The sequence below is a fragment of the Rhamphochromis sp. 'chilingali' genome (assembly GCF_963969265.1).
Source record: "Rhamphochromis sp. 'chilingali' genome assembly, chromosome: 15".
Lineage (NCBI taxonomy): Eukaryota > Metazoa > Chordata > Actinopteri > Cichliformes > Cichlidae > Rhamphochromis > Rhamphochromis sp. 'chilingali'.
Window position 1 is genome coordinate 19,098,630 of NC_137942.1, and position 23,613 is coordinate 19,122,242.

At 39.5% G+C, this 23,613-nt stretch overlaps 1 protein-coding gene across 1 annotated transcript in view; it reads right to left on the bottom strand.

Annotated features, from left to right (window-relative positions):
* The window catches only part of elfn2b (extracellular leucine-rich repeat and fibronectin type III domain containing 2b), a 74,894-nt gene extending 53,514 nt beyond the window's left edge, over nt 1-21,380 (bottom strand). Inside the window, exon 1 of the mRNA XM_080904517.1 lies at nt 21,260-21,380. The gene's annotated coding sequence lies outside the window, so the exon portion shown is untranslated. The remainder of the gene's footprint in view (nt 1-21,259) is intronic.
* Between the last annotated feature and the right edge of the window lie 2,233 nt (nt 21,381-23,613).

Genomic DNA, 23,613 nt, shown 5'->3' on the forward strand with positions numbered 1-23,613 from the left:
AGCAGTAGGGCCCCCATTTTCCAGCTGAAAACCATTTCCTCAGACTTGGAGAGGATAATTCTCATCCCAGTTGATTCACACTAGGTGGAAAAATGAAGCCAACAGAATCACATCTACACATAGCAGAGATGTGTACCTGCTACCCTTGTACATGTACTTGGGCAAACTCCCAAACTCCCTCAAATATCCTTGAGATGATAAAGAACTGGTCCAGTGTTCCACAACCCTCAGGTTTCACTGTTATTGTCCAAGTGCATATAGATGTCCCCTGGCAGGACAATGGCAAGAAGGTGTGGCTGTGTGGTGCTCATTTCGTTGCATAGACTCAAACAACATACAGGACCAGTTCCCAAATCCAAAGGCACATGGGAAAAAAAAATTAAAATTCTGATCGTCCAGGGAAATCCCCAACATACAGAAACAGAGCTAGGGGCAATCCCAGATTGCAGTAGAGTCCAGCCTCTTTCTAGGAGACTTGTTCCAGAACATAAGCCATGTGTTGAAGTGAGCCAGACTATATCTAGCCAGAGAGGTGGCATTCCATATAGCAGGAGCCAGTTTTTACATCCAAGGATTGGAACGCCAGACACTTGCTCATTTCACATTGCTCAAACCCCTATGACATATGGTGGGCCCATTGGAAGACTATGCACTGCTGAGCACGGCTAAGTCCTAGGCGTCAAGTGCCTGCTCTCAAGCCCCTACCCCAGGTATGAGTCAAGGGTGTGAGCCCTGTTAACCCTGGTAACTTAGTCCCCTAGTCTTGCCGTCTTAGTCTGGCTCTTCACTCATGATAAGTTTGCCTTGGGAGATCTTCCCAGGGGCAAAATGTCATGAACAAAATAGTAGCTCCTGGGATCACTCAAGCACACAAACCCTTCCATCATGAGGCTATGGAAAAAGAGGAGGAATCTATGTCACTGCTCTATCGCACTCTCATTCTTTCACTATTTGTCTTCCTCTCCCTCTTTCTCTCCTATTGACCTTTGCTTACTATTTCAGCTGCTGTGGTTTACTCTAATTAGCATCACCAGGGCAGACAACTGGAGTGACAATAATGATGGCAATAATAGCTGATGGCTACAAGGTGGCAGATGGCTCCATCTGTAAGTATTACTATATATATATATAATGAGATGCTACCTATCTTCTTTTTCAGTCACAGTGCAGGACACCTGTCACAACATACCTCCAGTCATCAATACACAACACCTATCTATGAACAATTTGTGCAAATAACTGTCAGAGAAACTGACATACTTCTTTTCCTCTCTCCGAGGCCTCTCTCTTTGCTTCTGTGCCTTTCTTTATCTCTCTCTCCTTCACTCTCTCTCTCTCTCCCTTCGGCACTGTCACCCTTTCCCTGACAAACACAAGCACAGACATCCACACAGACAGTCTAAATCAGTTAGGGAGAGTCTGTGCTAGCTGCCCCACAGTGAGCAGAGCAGGGCATCTCATTTTTAGCAATAATACTCGACTGATCCTGTTTCTCCGTTTCAACTTGAATGGAGAAATATCACCAGATTAGACATGAACATTACTGGGCACAGTAAGTAGGGATGGGCATGAGATAAGGCAGGAGCTCATGCCTCATGAAAATGCATGCATGCTGAGGACAACACATCCTATTAGCTCTCACTCTGCACATGATATACTTGCAAGGGGCATGAGTGCAGTCACAGAGCAACAAACACATAAACACACGGACAACATTTTGACTTTAACAACTGGTGCAAATTTCTGAAGAGCAAGTCAGGAATGATTGAGGACAGAAATTATCATTATTTAATTAACAAGGAATTCCTAAACTATGGTGTGTCAAAGACTTTACAGAAGATAATGAGCTGGACTGGAAAGAAAAAGCTATGTTAATTAAGCAGCTCAGTGATGCAAACCTTTAAACTTAGTTGTATTTTATTGTTAGTTACTCTGTTTGTGTGCAGAGTATGGAGTCAATTCAATTCCTTCATCATTTTTTCAGTATCTTCATTTATCTAAACTAAAGTAAGCACAAAAAGAGTGACAAATATTATGAAAGTAAGTGATCTCCTTCTGTTTCACAGATTATGTTTTGAGATGCTGCAACAGTATATAGACCCACGTTATCAGATTCTGATTTGTCTGTCACTAAGTAGCATTTCTATGAAAAGTGTTATTTATTTGATGTGCTAAAAAAATAAGGCCCAAAAAACACACTGGAAATGTCATGTTCTGTTTGCAATACTAAAACACAGATTACAACATTTTCCAAGTGGCACGCCAGATTTCTGCTTTCATGTCAAATATTATCCATATGTACTAAACCACTTCTGTTTTATAAACGACAACTTTTTCTAGTGAAACGCCCTCTAGTGAGACTTTCAGGTTACTGTCCAAGTTGTCAGAGACTAATAGCCATAAATGCCTGAAACTCTGAGTTTGTCTCTATGTTTGTAGAGGCAGAAATTGGTAGATGTTTACAATGTTTCTTCCCCCCCCCAGAGAATAACACTTTTCAGTTGTGCTTTCATTGAACAGCCTTCCATGTTGCAGTCAGTAACAACTTTAACTGTTAACCACAAAGCAAAGCATGAAGTAAAGTAAAGACACTTACAGAAAAAAGAAAGTTTCCACAGGACTCAATGCAATACTGTAAACAAGTAAATCTACCCTTACTGCTTCCATAGCAATTAAGAGCGTGAGCGGCAACCAGGCGCTGCTAATCAAATGGATTGAATAATTGATCATGAGCAACTGTGAGCACCTCTATAAAAGCAGAAGGCTTAGCAGGAGCACTGAGCTGTGTTTTAGCACAATGCCAAGAAAGAAAGACATAAGGACTTAGACTTAGGGCATCAGTGGTCTTAGAGAAGCAAACGCTGCTTGTAATCTTGGAACCAATAAACAAATTTTCAAATAATTTTAAGTTTGTCATTCTAGGGCAAGAAAGGATAATCACAAATGGAAAAGATTCAATACGGTCTTTGAAACGTCCACGAAAATTTGCTCCAAAGTCAGGCCATGGTCAAAGAAACAGCAAAAACTAAATTAAAATCCAAGAGCTACATCTTAGTTAGTTAGTTAGTTGGTTAGCATATTAAACCAACTAACTTAAGTCCTTTTATAAAATTATAAAAGGACTGAAGAAATATGGCTCGTTTGTAAGGGTTGCCGGGTGAAAGCCTGTTTTCTTTAAAAAGAACATGGCAGCACAAATTAAGTTTGCAAAGTTGCATCTGAGCAAACCAAAACTTCTGGAGCTCCTTTGGAAAGCTGAGACCAAAGTGGATATGTTTGGCCTTAATGCAATGTTTTTCAGGTTTCACTGTTTAGAACTTCACTGATTGTAAAATGTTTTCCAACATATCAGGTTTATTGCACATGTTTTGATGCATAAATTGCAAATAAACATAGCACTATCTTGCCCTTGGTTTTCATCCAGGAAACACCTCAGCTGTGAGCGGGGAACCACTGTGAGCGGGGAACCACTGTGAGCGGGGAACCACTGTTCACAGCGACACATCTCAGTGGTGCGACCTGCTCAGTCAGCCAGTGAAATGTGGCCTTGTGGTGATGCTGGTGACTTTTCCATCTTTGGCCTGTGGTAATAACTCTGTGTGTACTGTGATTGATCAACAGTGGAGTTTTTATTAGAAATGTAATTATCAATAAATGTAGTAAAAGTGAGTTTATCTATTGGTAGTGTTACTAAACCATTATAATTGAATGGGCGAAGTCTAACGCCTTCAAGTTCAAAATTCTTATAAAATAAGCAAAGACATTTAACCCAAATCCATTATTTTCATGTGAACAACAAATGATGTAATAGAGTTAGTGTAAACTAAGCATGTACTTGTCTCTCAGCATCAGTTATATATTTTGATGTATTTTCATTTATTAATTTACTTCAACAGGTTTGTACTGTCAATATGCTTACACACCAAATCTGGGATATTTTCTTTAGTGATTTGAGCCCGTTCCAAATGTTGTGAACAACTGGTGGTATTACCTTTGGTTCAGTTTTCGGCTTTCTTGTCTGTGTTGTGTGTACTAAAGCCAAAAATGTGCCAAAACAACAGACATGGCGTTTCTATTTGCTACAAGCTGCTGGAGTTGCACAGTCGCCTCAGGATTGGAGTTTTCCTTCACAATGTGGATTGGATAGTCATGTGACAATAAACATGGTAGTGCGTTTTAAAGGCACAGTACATAAAGTACAGGGTGGCTTGGTGGGTGCAGCGTATTAATGACTTTAAAAACAAAAAAAATGAAACAATTAATTAATTCATTGCCCAGCTCTAATACTTAATACACATTACTGTGTCAAAAATATCATTTATACTAGTTCAGCGAGCTAGACACAAGGTCAGAAAGAGAATTGGAGCTATTTGGCTAAGATTACTGCAGAGTTGGCTCTTTTCCTTACATACCAGTGTCTCTTCTTGTCTCCCACCCATAATCACATCAAAGAAAAGCAGCTGCTGACACACTGAGAAGGTTGGAAATGAAGCCGTCCAAAGCACAGATGTAAACTAAACTATATTCATAGCTGTGTGCAGTCAGCATTTTTATAGCTCCCACTGCCTCTCATGGGTCCATGGGTGGGTTACACAAATGGGTTACAGAATCTGTGGGAGGCTATGTCTCTGTGTTTGCCCATGTGTTACTCAGTTCTTTGCATTAACAGTAATTAACCAGCAAGTAGACAAAGAGTATAACAATGATGATGGGAAAGGACCAATGAGGTGCCGGGGGATAAGAAGAGGGGGGAAAAGGAGTTTAGAAGTTAAGAGGTTAGGAGAATGAGACACAAACGGTAGCGAACGGTGGGGGGGAAGAGTAGTGATCAAAGGTGTGTGGTTGTTCTGGGTAAGTGCGGTGTAATATAAATACATTATATGGTGTGTTGTTGTGTCAAGATCATTTGAAATTGTTCTGTGTGTAAGAGATGGCAAATTAAATCACTTACAGTTGTCAAAGCAACTTTTTCGTGTTTTGGTTTTTTGGTTTGTTTTTATTTTTTAAAGTTGGAATAGAAGAAAATCATTTTATCTATCTATTTATTTCTTGTTTATTTCTTATTTTATTGTTTCTTGTTTGGTTTTCACCACTGAATTGCACGCTCATTTGAATGAGCTCAGGTGTCAGACTCATCCAATGCAGAATTTTCCATTTCCACCTGAGGCGCTTTCATGGAATGCTTTTGCTCATTGTCTGCATTATACTGAGAAGCTCTATCAAATATATCTACTGTAATTGGTTAAACCTGAGGAGAAAGAATCCATACAAATTGTAGAATTTATCCTAGTTCTAGTTTTCTTCTTTTCAAATCATTTATAAATACCAGAGGCCCAGTGTCACTGGAAACCGAGCATGCCATGCACTTTTTTTCTCAGATCTTACCGTTATGTTACATATATCTGCACACCCACATTTTGGTTCATCTTTGCATCATCTGTTGAAAGAATATAGTTTCACAGCTGGGGTGCACAGGAAGGACCCTGCAATTATCTATGACTGTTTCTTCACTGAACACTCAGGCCTTTTGTGTTCCTGAGATCACCAGTGCTTTCTTTCTCAGAATGTAAGAACTGGCCACATTTAATGTTCCCAATGTTCTCTCTATGATGGTTTATATTGTGTTGCAGTCTGAGTATGTTTCACTTGCATTAAGAGCTCCTTGCTTCCAAATTATACCCTTTGACTCATCTCCAATTGAGTTTGCTTGCAATGAAAATAAAATTGCCATTGACATCTCCAGACCTTTTAACCACTTCATTAATTAAGAAACAACAAAAGAATTTCCCACATCTCTCCGTGAAACAGCTTTCGAGTGAATTAGTCAGTTACATTTGATGTGAATTTATGCTGTAAGTCTGCTCTTCAATTGCTCTTCTTTATTTAAAATATGTTGAATTAAAATAGATTTGAATCCTTTGTTAATTAATTTTTGGGGTCTAACTTGCTCGTCACTGTTACGTGAGCATAAAGAAACTGTAAAGTGTTAACCAACCATAGCTGCTCCGAAGACTTCACATAAAGTTTCATCCATGAACTCTACAAAGGATTTAATGCTGTCTTTGTCTTTGACAAGGTTTCATTAATCTTATGAGTCAGCCGTTACAGTGAGTTATTTCTGTAAATGTTGCTGTTACAATACTTTGGTTTGTCTAAATTCAGACAAAAGTGTCGACCTCTCTATCACCATCTTAGCATAAAGACATGTCTTAATTAACTTGACACAGCGTCTTGATGATGTGAGATATGCCAGATTATGATCTATGTAATTTTTTGGTGGTTGCAAGCAATAAAAGAATGTCTAATTATGCTTGAAATTCATCCAAGTACTTTGCTGCATTTAAATGTGTAACACAGCCACCGAGCAGATAAATGAGAATACAATATTTTTATACAGAATAAATACAGTATGAGAGAGGTATGTGGTCTTCTGCTGCTGCTGCATGTGCTTCAAGGATCATTGTGCTTTCAGAGGTGCTCTTCCGCATGCCTTGGTTGTGATAAGTGGTTATTTGAATTATTTTTCCCTTCCTATCAGCTTGAAGCAGTCTGGCCATTCTACTCTGACCTTTTGCAGCAACCAGGCATTTTCTGGCAAAAGAACTGCTGCTCACAGCATAGTATTTCTTTTTTTGACATTCTCTGGTTTTGTGGGAAAATCCCAGCTCAGCTTGAACTTCAATAGGTCATCTTGATTGTGTCTACATGCCACTACCCTAAGCTGCTGTTGTGTCATTGGCTGATTAGATATTTATACTAATGAGCCGTTGGACAGGTGTACCTAATGAAGTGGAAGCTGAATATGAAAACAACTATTTGACCTAAAAGTATCAAAATCTTCACTCTGCCAGTATTTAGGTCGTTTGCTGTTTGATGATAATAAGCACCCTGCAAGGCAAGAAATTGAGGCTGTAAACAAAGACTGGGTTCAGCATCGAATGACTCCCAACAAAGGTCATAAACTTGGGGGAAGCAGGTGAGCTAACTGAGCTGAAGGTGTGAAGGAGGCCACATCTGGTAAATGTGTCACAAATGGTTAGATAATGATGTGAAAGTCAGGCATAACTTTTAGCCTTCTTGTTTCAAGATTAATTATCCCACAGTGTACATACAACGTTTTAATGCAAAGTAAATGGGGGAAAAAGAAAAAAGAGAAATAAATCATGCATGAGTACCACATAGTATTTTTGCTGTAAGAACAGAATTATCAAAGAACATTTAATTTAATCATAACTACAAAAGCCCAGTAAATGAATACTGTTCCCACGTCTTCCTAGACTACACCACGAATGGGACTGACTGAGAATGAGAAAAGACTGAAACTAAGCTTCAAACAAACACTGTCTATCCTCACGTCCCACCCATCTGCGTGTTTGTCTGTCTTTCCTTCAAGGCACATGTGTCCTTAGTACTGCTGGGCAAAATCTGCCAAAGAGGCCTCTGACTGCAGAGCTAAAGGCAGGGGAGAAAAATGAGAGGAAAGGAGAGACAGAGTGATGAAAGGATGACAACGAGTGACATACTGTGTCAAAAGATTGAATAAAGCCTTGATATCAGAAAACACACTACTTCATTCTTTGCATGCCAATTACACACTCAGTACTTTTCGCACCTATTGAGATGTGTTGGATATTTTGCATGAGTGTTTTATTTCCCCTTCTGAGAATCTTGGGAACTCTAATATGCTGTATGTCATCCATGTCTATCAGCAGCTTATATGTATATGTGTACTGTATATATATATACAGTACACATATAGTTTGTCTGTAAAGCATTAGGAGTGTTGATCTGTGATATACTGAGGTCATAATTATAATTATTGTAAAAATAAATCAATTTATATATTTTTTTAAAAAGCACTCATTAAACCTGTCTAAGGTGGAAGAATGAATAAACTTATCCACCTGACTAGCCTTCACCCTTTTCCTAGGCCTTTTCCTGAGCTAGCCTCTAGCCTGCTATCCTGCTGCTTTTTCCAATTCCTCCTCCAGGCCAACCACCTGCCAATCTGCTACACCAATGCCTCAAGTCTGCTACCCATGAATTTCCTACCTATATTCAGCATTAGACAAATCCTGATAGCTGCCTTTCTGGGAAACTAAGAAAACTCATAAGAGGGCCAGAAAAAAGCAATACTCCTTATTGGCTACTAGATCTACCCCTTGGAATCTCTCTAAATTCCAATTAGGCTTTGCAACAATATGCAAGATGTGTCCTATGCATGTGCTCTTTCTGTCCGAAGCTATTCACAATAAAACCCCTAAACATATACACAATACAATTACTCATCTTTGAGTAGTAGAGGTTACTCTTATTGATAATAAATAGTTGCAGTAGCATGTGGAATCAATTTACAGCAAAATGTAAGAAGAAAGAAAACCTTTTTTTTTTTTTTTTAAACTAACTTAGTAGTATAATGTCAGCACATTTTTGCACCTGCATAGAATAATCAGATTTTTCATTACACATTGAGCAGTGTTGCAACCAAGCAGAAGTGCATTTCTCTATTTACTTTATATAGGAATCAGTTCTTCACACAACTCATTACATTACTTTGCAGCATTAGGATCACCTAACATGACCTACATTTCAACACAAATCTACTTTTAAGGAGTGTGTACAATCCACCAACAGCAAAACTGCTGAAAACCTGCCCAAAGAGCACCTGACATAAAAATGTGTTAACCGCAGCTCTGCTGTGCAAACTGAAATTGTATGTATCATATTTCTTTGGCCAGTGCTTGTATTGAGTTGATATTTTGTTTGCAACAGAGGATAGCTATTCCTGGTCACGTTCTTGTTTTTCATGCAACAATCAGACAAAGTGATGTGCATATGTCTACTCCTGAGCATATTTTGCTTGTTTTGCCATTTCTGTCATAGCTGATGTGCAGACTAATGTTTGGCAGTTGTTGAAAAGCAGCATTTGATGGCTAATGGCAGTATAGAAGAAACAAAGACAACTGAAAAATGTATGGGATACAAATAACGGCATAATTGTTTGATAAGTAACTGTAGTGTTATCACTGATAGTTTTCCACTTTACCAATAGCTGCGTCCACAGCATTATAGAAAAGTATGAGGTAAGGCAGGTAAGAATTATTAACTCAAATACATATGAAGTATCATGAAAACATCCTTTATTGATGAAAACTGGACTTAAGTTTAATTTAAGAAAGGTGGTTGGCATCAGTGTGAATTGTGACATTTTACAATCATGGATATTTTGCGTGGTTGCGATATATATTATGTAATATAATACTAAAAGACAAGGCTTTCAGACATATACACTGACTCACTCACTCTCTCAGGCAACTATAACAAACTGCAGGAACAGATATGTAGTCATTGTCATCATCAGCTCCAGCAGCTAGTGGATTTCTATCTGAATAAAAACAAAAACATTTAGATTTTAAGAAAAAAATCTATTTATGCTTCAGATCTTTGGTATCCAAATCATGAAGGTTTGCCTACTACTTCATAACTTTTATTATGTAAGCTGTTTAGAAAAGTATGAGACTGTATAAACGACATGACTGTGCCATGCATATAAACCATGGCACAGTACAGTGTCACATACACAACACACACACACACACACACACACGCACACACACACACACACACACACACACACCTAAGCCTGGATTAAGTGTGAGCATTTGTGAAATGATTTGAAACCCTAGGAGAGCAAAGAGGATGCATATGCATTGTGTTTATGTGATGTGCATTTGGCTTAGCTTTGTGCACATTTTACAGCCTATGTCTGCTTGTATTCAGGGCCTGCAGTGCGTCTGTGTGGGTTTCTGTGACTACAGACCAGCAAAACAAAACAAAACAGCTTTAGACTCTGGAAAATGAAAAAGAAGAACAAAGGAACTTTCCCTGGCTTGTTTTAACTGAGGATGTACCGCAATCAATATTATTATTGACTAAAGGAAAGGTAGTGTTTGACTATTGATTACTTATTTCTGCATTAGTCCACAGCTGAAGACTCTCAGCCAGAAAACATAACTGTAAATCTGAAAGCATGTGAACATGAGTCTTTTTTATGAATGAAGGCACAAAGATATACAGAGTTGTTTTTTTTTTTTTCATGTCTGGAAATCTGTAAGCTAAAAGCTAAAAGCAGCCACAAGTACCTACAGGTTTTTGCAGGCTGCAGGTTAGTGGGGGATGATCTAATCTCTAATCCGCTGGAACAATTTAGAAGTGGTCTTCCCAGAATCATCAAAGGGTGATCCGTCCAAACAGAGCTTTTCGTGTTTCAGTATTTTTTTCATAAAATACAGTCACTTTGGAAGTTTTCCACAGCTTCCGACTCATCCGAAAATCAATTTAATTTGTTGTTTTTCTCACTAATCCACAAATAGTGCCCACAATGAAAATGCAAAAGCCAAGTTTTTCATGTAAATGTTTTTTTTTTTTTTAAAGGAAAAATCTCAGACTCTGCCTTCATGGAAATGATTATCATTAACAACAACTACCAGGAAAGGATTCGCTTCTGCTGGAGTTTTACTCCTGTTAAAAGCCAGTTTCTCCTTCCCACCGTTGCAAAGTGCTAGCTCATATGGGGTCTTTTGATTATTGGGTGTTTCTCCAGAATACTGTAGCTTATTTACCTTACAGTAGAAAGGACTTTGAGGTGACTGTTGTTGTGATTTGGAGCTGCATAATCAAACCTGAATTCACCCTTCTGTCTAAGCCCAGTGGAAGCGCATTAAGTGAGGCGCAAGACCAAATGCATTCTCAAGTTTTTCCACAGACTGCCAGTGCTGAGCTTTACTGCAACTTTTGTGCCATCTGAACTAGAGAACATTTGTCAAAAACATCCTGAACTAAGGCATGTGCCACATTGTGTCTGCTAACAGACTGTTTTTAAATCCATCAACATAGTAGTTCCTCAAAACATTGCCTATTTGCCAGATCGTGTTGATTTAAATTTCTTCCTCATCCCCAAAACAAATTTCATTTTGAACGGTTGTCATTTTGACATAGTGGAGGAAATCCAGTGCATGTCACAAATGGAAATCTGAAAGAACAGCAGCAATCCAAAGCACAGCAGAATTGCTGGGAACAGTTTATAATTACACAAGGATGCTACTTTAAAAGGGGATATCAGCCAAATTTAAATCATATAGGATTTTTCCTTTAAAAGTACAGTATCTGAACTCTATTGCTGCCCTCATATTCAGGCCCTTGAATTGGGTTCTCTGCCACTGTGTTTTTATAGGTTTCCTCTTTTTTCATGACCATCCAGGAAGCTGAACTGAAATTTAGTTTTTAGATATAGCTAAGTATTTCTTTTCTTTTCTGAGTGGGGATTTATGATTCTTGTCTTGGTCTTAGAGACCCTGATGTCTACTTGCTACATTTTATATATATATATATTGTTGCACATTTTGCTACAGTTTGCTATACAGTTTATATATTATATATATTATATATAATTTTTCATATATTATGCTCGTTCCATAATCTTGTTCCAGATTTCTGGTTGGGTTGTCCCCCCTAGACTTTTAGATGAGGGGTTGTAAGAGTAATGCAAACCAGAAACAGAGATAATTCATCTTCATCCTTTACTTTGAATGCCTGACCCTGCAACCAAATAAGTTTCAAAAATGCAGCTTTCACTTTGAAAGTGAAAGTCTCCATTGCACCGACCACATTTTCACTACTGCTCGGGAAGTACCTTTCTAATGTTTGCATATAGAACAGCATCTTTAATGCAAAAAAAGATGTTTCCCCAGCAGGGTCTCCTACTGATCGCAAGGCCCATGAAACTGAGATCTTATGCAGATAAGGTTCAGTGAATTCAGTTAGGAACAGGTGTACTCCAATTAGTTTGTAGAAGCAGCAAGGCATACACATTTATAGCATATCTGTATTTAAAAAAAAACTTCTTTTTGCTTTTTTAATGTCTTTAGACTGAAGGGCAAAAAGAATCAAGTCTAAATCATGACAAAATATAGAAGACCTAAACATGTTTTCAAACTTTATAAAAGCATTGCAAACTTACTGATTTGTCAGTGCTTGGCTTTTTCCATTAAATCAGCCATGAGGCCTCCAGCGTCTGTCTTCACCTTTTTCCCACAACAAAATGCAGCTTCAGTGAATCATAAAGCCCAATAAATGCCTCTTTTCTTTAGAAAATTGCTTAAAACAAAAATGCTCAACAGATGAAACAATTGCCACTGTATTCAGGTGTTCAGTGCTCTCTGGATGCCGTTTTGTTTTCAGTACCAGAATGCTCTTAACTTTTGCGTATGTAAGAGGAAAACAAATAACACATTTCACAAACTGGGTTCTAGACCAACTCTGTGACCAAGACATTGCAACAGTCAGCTTCTGTAGGCAAAAATCACACTAATTAGAATGCAAACAGATGCTTCAGTAGAACATGCCACCAAATACTCATCCAAATCAACAGTGCCTAGGCATGCACACAGGCACACACACACACAAGCAGGCTGACTAGAGATACAGTCTCTCTGTGAAACTGCAGTTGCAGAATGGGTGACAGAGCTAAAATATTTATACCCAGATCTTAGCAGTCAGTACTAACAGAGGAGGGAAGATGGGGGAAAGATGGATAACGACAGGGAAAGAGGAAGATATCCAAGAGAGGCAGGCTACAAGAAAAGGGGCGATGGAACGTGTCGCTGTCTGTGGGTAAGAGGAAAAGCAGAGTGATAACAACAGAGAGAGAGAGAGAGAGATGAGTGTGCAGCACAGATGCCAAATGAATCTAGGGCAGTTCAGAAAAACAAGGCATTATTCCAAAATCCACTTGCTATGTGTGTGCAAGTATGTGCATGTAACTGTATTTCATTATTTGTGTGTACGTGTTTGTGTGTGTAATCTACAAGAAAATATGCTAAGCATCCATTCAAAGTCAAAGTAGCATACCACAGGTTAAATATCAAGCAGAAATACCACAAGTTTCTCTTGCGATTAATCTCTGTGCTTTTATTCATCACCCTTGAACAATTGCACTGCTCTACACATCCCTCCCACTCTACTTTCTGCCTCCCCTTCTCACACACACACACACACACACTTCCACAGCAGGCAAGCGAGTTTTTTTCCCCGCTCCTTCATGAAACTCAAACGCCGAGGGATTTTGTATATATGAGCATGGGTGTGAGTTAAAAGGGGGGGGGGGGGGGGTTGGCACAAACCAAAGATGATGGCAGATGGCGTCCTTACTTAACACACATACAGTACACACAAACACTAAACACTAAGCAGATACAGTACATCTTCATGCCATGAAAAAAAGAGCACATGCATAACATTCATGGATCATAGTAAGCGTCCATCCAGACATGCAAAAGCTTCATCAACCTTCTGTTGAGGTCTGTGCAGATATGGTGGAAAATTTAAAAAGAATCACCAATCACAGCATTTAAAATAGCTCCAATATACTTTTTTTCTCTGACACTGATTTTGATTGACACTTACAAGGTAAACAGTTTCATATTGTGTGCGCTTAACATATGAGTAAGTCCATTTTCTAAGACTCTAAAAATATTGCTCTTATGATTCACATCAGTAACAGCTGCATATTGGATGAGTCATGTCAAAACGCCTTCATCCTCTGGAGATTATTAAATTTAGAAAGCCTCCAAACACTTCATAAAGTTTAAACTAGTTGAACTAATTTCCATTCACTTTTGAAACACTGTGGACTTATTGGTCCAGATCACCACCTTACAGTAAATACACAGATCTGGAACCTTGACTCTTATATGATGATATGTTTTTTTTTCCCTCTCTCTGACCATTTCAGTCAGACAACTCACATTTGGAGTACTTACGTAAGGCAGAGAATAGAGTTCTGACCTCATCACTCCTGGCAGAAAACACTTGCGTAGAGGTATTGGGGAATGATGGGTAAAAATACCTCCAGTCAGTCTGCAGGTCTGCAGGTGGGTGACGTGGTAGTTGAAGCTGAGCAGGGGAAATGTGCACTGGCAGAGTGCAGGGAGAGACGGCAAAATTTGCAGCTTGAATAGTTTCGAAGCACGCATTTGGTGCACGATGTCAAGAAGAAGGTTTATCGCGTGTGCAGCAGTGCAGCTCTGCTGATTGCTTGAACTTTGCCCCTTTAAATGCATTACCATTGCAATGCTGAAAAATTTTCTCACAGTGTAGCCAATTTGTGATGTTCTATTCTGAAGCGAGGCGTGACCGTCCATACACACATCAAAACACTCGCGCACGTGTTGCTTGAGTTTGTCACCAACACCTACCATCAGACAGACACGCATCAGTGCATCCTCCTCTTTGTGTGCGACAGCCATTCTCCGTCAGAATCATTTTGTCAGTGTCAGGTCATATTGCACCACTTTGTCACTCCAATTACAGTCATAAAGCTCAGAGTTGCAAATCTATTAATGCGAGAACCGAAATCAGACTGGCCCTGAAATAAAGGCTCATGTGAGTTTACTGAGCAGATGTGGAGCTGAGTCCTTACTTAAAAGTGCTTGTCAATTCCCACACTGTTTAAAGCCCGCTGGCTTTCAGCGGATCTGCATGTGGCTATGAAAGTAATGAGAAAAGAACGCCTATGCCTCTAGCTGATTCAGCTAAAATGACTTCAGCATTGTTTTTAAAGTCACACTGTAGCTGAGTTCAGGTAGCACATAACGGGTCTGTGCCACTCGGCAGCGTGGGACTTTACGCTCAGCACTGGGTTGAAAATACTTGGTGACAAGGATTTCTGCAGATTTTCCATCAACTCTTTCCTGAATTTATGGTTAGCTTGACAGGTATGAGATGTGCTTGAACCCTCCTGTGAGAGTTCCTGTCATTCAGCGGGTTAGGTGGTGTTGAAGAGCTGGTTCACCAGCTTCTCATTCCTCCCTGTTTTTTCCCGTTCTTCTTGCCCTTACTCCTCATACTGTAACATTCTTATTTCCCATCTCTACCTGTTACATGCATTGCTTTCCATCATTTCTCCCACTCCCTGGCACCGTTCTGTGTAAACCCTCTGTATTCCTTTCACGTCTCATCCTCCGACACAGGGAAACACAGATTTCCCCCCTATCAACACATTCCCGCCTAGTTTAAGTACAGCTAATGAAACTGACTCTAAATCTCTCAAATCTGTCACTGGATGTTACATTTCTGAAACCCCGTCACAGAGTCACTGTCTACTATGTGTCTCAGTTTCTTGCCCAAGGGGACCTCCCACAGGTTCTTGGCAGTGAAGGAGTGACAGTTGTTGTGAAACATGACTGTTGTATTGATTGCACACAGCACCGCAACAGCTGGTAGGCTGAAAAGGGAGCACAGTGTGCTGTGGCCAAGAATTTTGATGTGGAGGAGTAAGCAAGTGTGGATGTTTCCCTGGGGTTATCCCTCTCAGGATCTTTGCATAATCTTTTCTGGTGGATCCAGACATTGATTTGGAGGGGCGTGGCTGGGAAAAAGGGACGCTACGAGAGGTAAATCTGGTGGGGAGTAACAATTGTGGGCCAGTGAGCTGAGAAACCTGCTTTCCAGGAATATAAACTTTAGGTAAGTCCATTATGAGCACAGTGCTCAAAATGAACTGGCCCATAATGGACTGCAACTTAGTAAATCAACCCTGCATTTAGGAAGGCACGATACTGACATTTACATCTTTATTTACTGTAAAGGTTTACAGAGGTCTACAATTTTACAGTGTGGCAGATTTTTCATAGTCTCTATCTTCAGATAGAGAAGGTATGAATAGGAAAGGGAAAAAAATCATTTTTATATTATTATAATAGTTTATCAGTTAAAAAGCTAGTTGAAGACCCCGTTGTAAATATACAGTACTGTGCAAAAGTCTTGATCCAGCTCACCTTTTCATTTCTTTTTTGCTTCCAAGAGGCCAGACTTTTGTTGTAATTTTTAGATGGTCTTCAGTTAACCAGGCTTTCTGAAGGTCTTTCAAAGTTTGGTCCCCTGCAAGTTACTTAACACTGACCTATGATTAGAAAAGGTACCTAACTCAAAAGATTAATTACTGCTGTGTCTACACATGCCAGAAAACATTTAAATGCATTTTAAATTGTATCTTTAAGGCACTTATTACTAACTAGCTGAATCCATAAAAATGCCAATGATACCAAGGTTTGACAGGGATAAAATAATATTACTTCACCAACCAAGGGGATCCCCAAAGAGGTATTATCCAAAAACTTTGCATTTTTCAGAATGCCTTTGGGAAAAAACTGAAGAAACTGGACAAATGAAAGATAAAAGAAAAAGAGGCAAACCTAAAAATGTATCTACAGCAGATGAACAGTATCTGACAAGCCATCTCTTTAAGAAATAAAAACAAATCCTGCAAAGACCTCACACACGACCAAAGATGGTGCATCTGGCCCTTCAGTTGATTCATGCACTGTTCACTGAAGTGTCATCAAAAACTCAGGGGAATAGTGGCTGTCAACAAGTCATTATTAAGGAAGGGAAGCAGGGAAAGAAGGCTGAGATACGCTAAACTACACAAGAACCTGACTGAAAATCAGGGGCAACAGGTCTGATGGAGTAATGGATCCAAATTAATTTATTTTCTAACTCAAATCATCAGCAGTATGTATAGAAGAGGGCAGGAGAACGGTACCAAAGTGACTATCTACAGCCATCTGAAAGACATGGTGGAGTCATGGTTTGGTGCATTTGAGCCAGCACTGTTGGGGATCCTCGTGAAAGTCAGTGGAAGTATGAACCACAGAAAAGTATCATCAGGTGCTGATCCGCCATGCAGTACAAATTGGCAACAACTTCATTTTTCAGCATGACAACGATCCCAAAAACACTGCCAATGGAGTAAAAGTGGACCTGGGAAATACACAATGGAAAACTATCAGTCATGGACTGGCCTCCCCAGAACCTGGACCTCAACATCACTGAAGCAGAATGGGATCATGATCACACTGAACTGAACAAAAGACAGTCAGTATCCAAAGAAGAGCTTCTAATTTCCTTAAACAAGGCTGATAACTACTAGTGATCATATAAAATACTGACTTTTAAGCCCATTAGTCTCGGTCCCATATGTCTCCTTGTCATAGGAGGTTTCAGTCCTGTGTTTTAAATCCTACATTTCTTGTATACTGTTATCAATAAGGCTGAATTTGTATCTACAGCTTGGAGTCTAGAGTTGCAAAATGGCAACATCTCAACAAGTCGGCTGTGAGATGTAGCAGTAGTGATTTAGTAGCAAGGCAGCTAAGCAGTCAGTCACGCTCCCAGCCATCTGGGTTTATATCCCATCAGTAATCAGAAGTGCACACTATACATGTCGTCAGATATGTACAACATTTTTTATGCATTTAATCTCCACATTAGTTTGTGCTATTATACTGGCCATATGGAATAGAAAGAGAAAAAAGAATGTCCTTTCTCTCTGATAGCAAATATTGTGTTTTACATCTAGACTCCTTCACCAAACCACCATCGTTTGACCTGGATCCTAGGACAAGATGCCTAAATTAGGCTAGCTGAGCTCTAACTATCTTGGTCTCTAAGTGCTCTGAGGTTAAGACCATAAAATTGCACTAATGGCTCAAGTCATTAACTTTTCAATAACTACTGAAGCTCCCACCCATCTGGCACCAGTCCAGTCCTCCACTCACCTATCTTTCTTTCCTCCGTTTTATGCACAGTGAACTCTACAGTGTCAATTTATAGTGTTTTCATTCATAAAAACTGAAATCAAAGTTTTTGCTAGTATTATATTTGTCAGCTCTTGAGATCTAACCTAACAGTCAGCAGCACAGATTTTTTATGAGTAACACAGTTCAATAGCATCCTGATGAAGTGAAGATTATATTGCAGCAAGCCAAAGGCTTTTGGTTGGTAGGTGGTCATTATTTAGGTCTCCCAGGCACACCTCCCCTACTGATTTTCTCTCCCCCTTCTTCCTTGGTGCACCACTGATCTGTGATTGCAATTGATTGGAGACTGCTCATCATTCCTCCAGGGGCAACAAAAGGAATCATGGGACAAATGAATGCAGCAGGTAGAGAGAAAATTAAGAAATGTGTGGAAGGCAAACTGATACTATTAAGGGAAGATATGGGGCTCTCTATAGTTTGACATGTAGCTCTTATGTATTTTTTATTTATGCAAGTAGGTGACGACAGTGATTGAATGAGCCAAGGTAAAAAAGGCCAGTAAAGGCTTTCACTTTAGTGAAAGCTAATTTACTATATGGCATACGAAGGAACCCCCTGCTTAGGAAATTGACATGTGACAAATGAAAGGAAAATAATCACAATAACAAAATTATAGCAGGATTCTGGATCCTGATTCTGATAAATAATAGGGTTGGGAGAGAAAAAAGATTCAGTATTGTATTGCGATATTTTGTGAGACAATATTGTATTGATGAAGAGACACTAAATATGTGTGTTTTGTTAAAAAGTTAAAATTCTCTGGGAATAGTAGAAACAAGAGGCCTTATCTCACTTGATAGGAAGCAACCTTTCTGCAAACAGTCGCAGTCTGACTTGGACAGTCACCAATAGAGAGGCTGCAGAAGGTTTGCAAGTTCTATCTAATTTATAAATGCAGACAGATTGCCAACATATTGATATCAGTCTGAGTCTTTATGAATAAGCATAACTTGTGGGGACTTGACTTAGCTGACTACTAGCTGGTTGTATTCTGGATATATTCATATGGAACAGGGCAAGGTTGCTGAGTACAGATGTAATAGTTAAATGTGATTTTCTGTCCATGTAGACAGAAACACGCAATGTTCACTGATTCATCAGTTAACTGCTGTATTATCAGAAATATATTGCATATATTTGTGAACTTCACCCCATATAATGGCATACTGATGACTACTGACTTCGGTATTAGGGCAATAATTGATGAAGTGCGATAACTTTGGATAAAACAGATAATGTCAGAGTTAAACTTTAAGGATAATTTGCAGTTGAAAAAGGTGATAATTCACAATATATGTTATTGCAATTGTCACAAAATGTAAAATAAAAAATCATGAGTGAAGTATCGTGGTAATAATCGTATCTTGGGATATCTGATGATTCCCACCTCTCATATGTAATACATATATAATAAAATATAATAATGTATTCCCCAGCTTTGTGTTTTGGTGATGGTGTCGAGCATCATCGTTAGGCTATTTGTTAATTATGTGCAAGTAATTATGATTTAGGTGTAGCGAAAGCAGCAGTTAATGAGTCATAGTATTTTCATAGTCATCATACCATTTAGTGAACCACTGTGCCCTATGGATGGAGGCCCTATAATCCTGGAAGAGACCATTCTAGTCAGGATGTAGAAAAACAGGATGTCAGAGCAAGCCTCCACAAATTTGGTCCAATGCATTCATCTAAGTGGACCAAAACCATCAGCAAAATAACCCCACAGGCATAACAGAGCCAACGGGGGTCTCCTCACTGCCGGGTCAACCGTTTATGTTTTCTCTTTTAATTTGTCACCTGTCCAAGCCTGCCACTATAAGGAGAAACCAATGGCACCATTTCAGGAAGCATCCTCATTTGTTGATTATATGCATTCCCTCTTTCATTATCTAAGTGAACACAAGTCCTTCCTTTGTTATACTGTCTATTTACATGATGTATGCAGATCATTTTCAAAGACACACATGCACGCGTACACACGCACACACACGCACAACAGCTTGGACACCCACTACTGCATCAGTGTCTCCAGACACTGTCAATTAATTAGGGCTGCAACGATATGTCGACATAATCGATGACGTCGACTATAAAATTTCATCGACGCAGGATTTTATTGTATAGATGTGTTTGTCCTGTAAAAAGGCTTGAGCACCTCTCAGATGGCTGAAGTCACAACAGAGAGCATCTTTAGCATGGTTATCAGCAAGCGTCACTCCAGAGCACGTCCACTGCAATCGTGAATTCATGAACTGAATCATCTGAAAACTTCGGAAACTTTGTTAATTTGGACTGGAAACTAAAAATATTTTGATTTAATTGGAAGCTTGTTTTGAACGTGGGGACAGAAGTCTTTTTCCAGTTCCTATTTGCACATTATTATTTGTTTAAATACTACTAGCGCTATAATGTGTATTGCCTAATACCTAATTCATATGTTTCCTGGGTCATTATTTTAATTTGCTGTGGGATGAGACAAAAGGGTGATATTCGCAGGTGGGCAGACTTGAGCAGGTGAGGTACTGGAGCCTAGAACAGGACGTTTCTCCACAGGACACGGAGATAATTAGAGTTATTGAAATAATCCCTGACTAATCGACTAATGAGCGAAAAATTGTTTGTTAGTCGACTACCCAAAAAATCTTTAGTTGCAGCCCTACAATTAATATAATCAAGTTAGTGATTACAACAAAAAAGATAAGTGTTGTTCACATTTGCTAACTGTTATCTCGTGCCTAGCAGCCTAAAAATGTGTGGGCGAAAGAATCTGTGCGGTCCATCGGTCAGTAGTCGGACACTGTTGCTGCTGCCGGCAGACTATCTCTCTCTCTGTGTCTCTCCCTCAATCGCTAACTCACACACGCGCGAGCACAGTGAAACTAAAGGCAGCTTAAGCCAAAGCCCTGACTGCAGGTAGAAGAACAGAGAGGTGTCTGTAGCGCAACAGAGTAGCTGGTCCATCCATTCACCCTCCAAAAAGAAAAAAAAAGAAAAAAAGAAAAACCCACAAGCTAGAGCACACGCGCGCGCGCACGCACAGTCAGTTTTATGCCCTGAGCGATTCCCTCCCTCGACACTAAATCCCCTCGCGCACATCTGTCCATGGCGCGTACTCTGCCCGGCCATCCTATCTCCGCAGAATCCAGCATAAATACCAGCCAAGCTTCATGTGACACTCTAAATCTACCGCCACAGATTTTAATCACTTCTAAAGCCAGTCGCGCAGGAATACCACCTTATGAACGACAACTGTACCAAAAAGAAAAGAAAAAAAAACCCGAAGAAAATGCGCGCTAATACCCAGCAATAAAATTCTCCCGATTGCACGTACATATTTCTAAAACCTAACTTTGCTCCTCATCGCGGATAATTCAAACCACAAGCAGGGAAAAGCGTGCTTCCATGACCTCATGAAATCTGCCATATGGGGCTTCTGTTGCACCAAGAGGACTCAACCTAGCAAAGCGTTGGGAGTCTGTGGTGCAGGTGCGTCCTCCCGTTGCCGTCGCGTGCATATATTTTATCATACCAGGTTGGGTTAAAATAAATAAATAATTAAAAAATATAAAAGATGAAAAGGGGCAATTTTTGTACAGTACCTTCACTCATTTTTCCTCCAAATCGTGCGTCGAGGGAACAAAAAGGGAGCTTTTTTTCCATCCAACGTCGCAGGCTCACCACCACGGCGGGAGTGGATAAGTGAGAGAGAGAGAGGGGGAGAGATAGAGAGGGAGGGAGGATGCATAGCCTAGACCTCTGCGTAGACTAATATAGTCCAACTGCAGTGGGCATCTACAACTGGCTTCATTTTCACTACAGTATAACCTACCTGCGGATTGGGTCACCACTTAACCTCTTTTAATTGCTGGTGTTTGGTGTTTAATATTCATAAAATCTTCAAGTCATCACACCTAGGATTATCCAGCGTTGATTGCCATAACTCTGCATGCACACACAGGAGGCTGACACAGACATGCAGTCGCTGCATCAGTGATTCCTTCCACCTCACATTCAAGACGTGAATAGGCGCACAAGTAATATGACTGCCCTCGTAAAACTTGATTGAACAGATGCAAAAAAAAAGAAAGAAAGAAAGAAAGAAAGGAAAAAGAAACCAATGAAAGACCTTTTAATAAGTACAGTTTCTTGAAATATGTTAATTATTTACTCCTTCCAAAAACACAATAATGCTAAAAGCAGCATCTGACCCCAAGCACAATTCAATAATTTGCAGCATTTTTTTTCTAGGTTATGGTGAGGGGACAATAAAAAATGCATTGTTGTGTTCAAATGAGAGCCTACGTTTATGACAGTTCCTCCTCCTCCTCTTCCTTCTCTTCCCTCTCATTTTAACCGCAAACACATTTGAAGCTCTAAGATGGAGTAGGATGGGAGCGATGAATTTTCCCAGCAGTTTGTGAATCAGGCTATTGCAGGAAAAATCTAGAGGTATGAGAAACCCCTGAGGATGTTCTGCCTGTGTGGACAGTGGGGAGGATGATTCTGTTTTTTTCACGGCAAGAAATATGTTGAAGGTGTAATCATACTCAATTAACACTCTTCCCCTCCTCATTTCACACTTCATTTTTTTCCATCACAGAAGGCAGCACGCCCATACACATGCAAACACACATGTTTACCTCAGCTTATTAACTCACACACTCTCAATCTCTGTCTTTTTTTCTCTGCCAGCAGAGGACTATTAGCTCAAGAGAGTGCTGTGGCATTGAGACTTATTCATTTTTATTCATATCAGTAGGTCCACTGTTGAGCCAACGCAATGGTTTGTCGTAGCATGATGCGCAACAAATTTAATTTCGCTGCATCTGCCTTCATATGTGGTGACCTCTTTAAATGTTTATGCTTGCATGCACAATAGGCTGTGTTGTACTGTCTACGCTAAAATGGACCTGTTCCAAAAATAATGGGGATTTCTTGCATCAAAAATCATCATGCAAAAGGTTTTTGTTTTGTTCTTGTTTTGTTTTCCAATACCCACACACATAAATCAGATATATGGTGACCCTGGTGAAATTCAATTCAATTCAATTCAGTTTTATTTATATAAAACCAAATCACAACAACAGTTTCCTTTACATCGCAAGGTAAAGAAGGTAAAGAAAGAAAACGACAAAACCCCAACTATCATATCACTATGAGCAAGCACTTGGACGACAATGGAATAGAAAAACTCCCTTTTAACAGGAAGAAACCTAAAGCAGAACCAGGGTCAGCGAGGGCGCGGCCCCATCAGGGAGCAACTTAAGAGGCTTTTGTGACATTTTTTCTACTTCTACTGTGTTTTATTCAGTTTCCAGTGTATTCTGTGTGCTTTTGCAGCATTTTTCTGTTTGCTGGTGTTTTCTTAAGTTGTAGTGTGTTTGACCTCTCTTACTTATCCCTTTTTTCCACACAAGTATCTAAGGAAATTCTCTAATATTCTTCTGTCGCCTGCATTTGTTCAGTTCTGGTCTACTATTAGCCAAGAATTTAGAACAGGAGTCAAAAAGTGTTTGTTGACCTACCTTCTTAGGTTATTAAGGTTTTTTTTTTTATCTGTATCTACACATATCCAATAAAGATCCTCGAGCAAACTGGGTGAGCCGTAGACTATAATTAAACTGATGGAAAACCATGACTGAGGATAAATTTGACCAATATTGATGACAAAGTTATCGAAATGAAGTTATTTGCTTAAGTTAAAAAGTATTTACGTCACCGGTTTATGGAGTAACGTCATGTAATCATGAAAAAAAAAAATCTACAGGAGTTTGTCTATCAGACATATTTGAACAGACTGGTTAGCCATTTAAAAGTTCACACGAAGCTAAAAAGATAGGTCATCTCTCAAAAGCATAATTTTGTCAGACTAGAAAATGTCGAGCTTCAGGCTAGAGCTTTTGCTCTCATGGGACCCAAAATTGCTGGCCTGCATGCTCGCATTCATAACTAA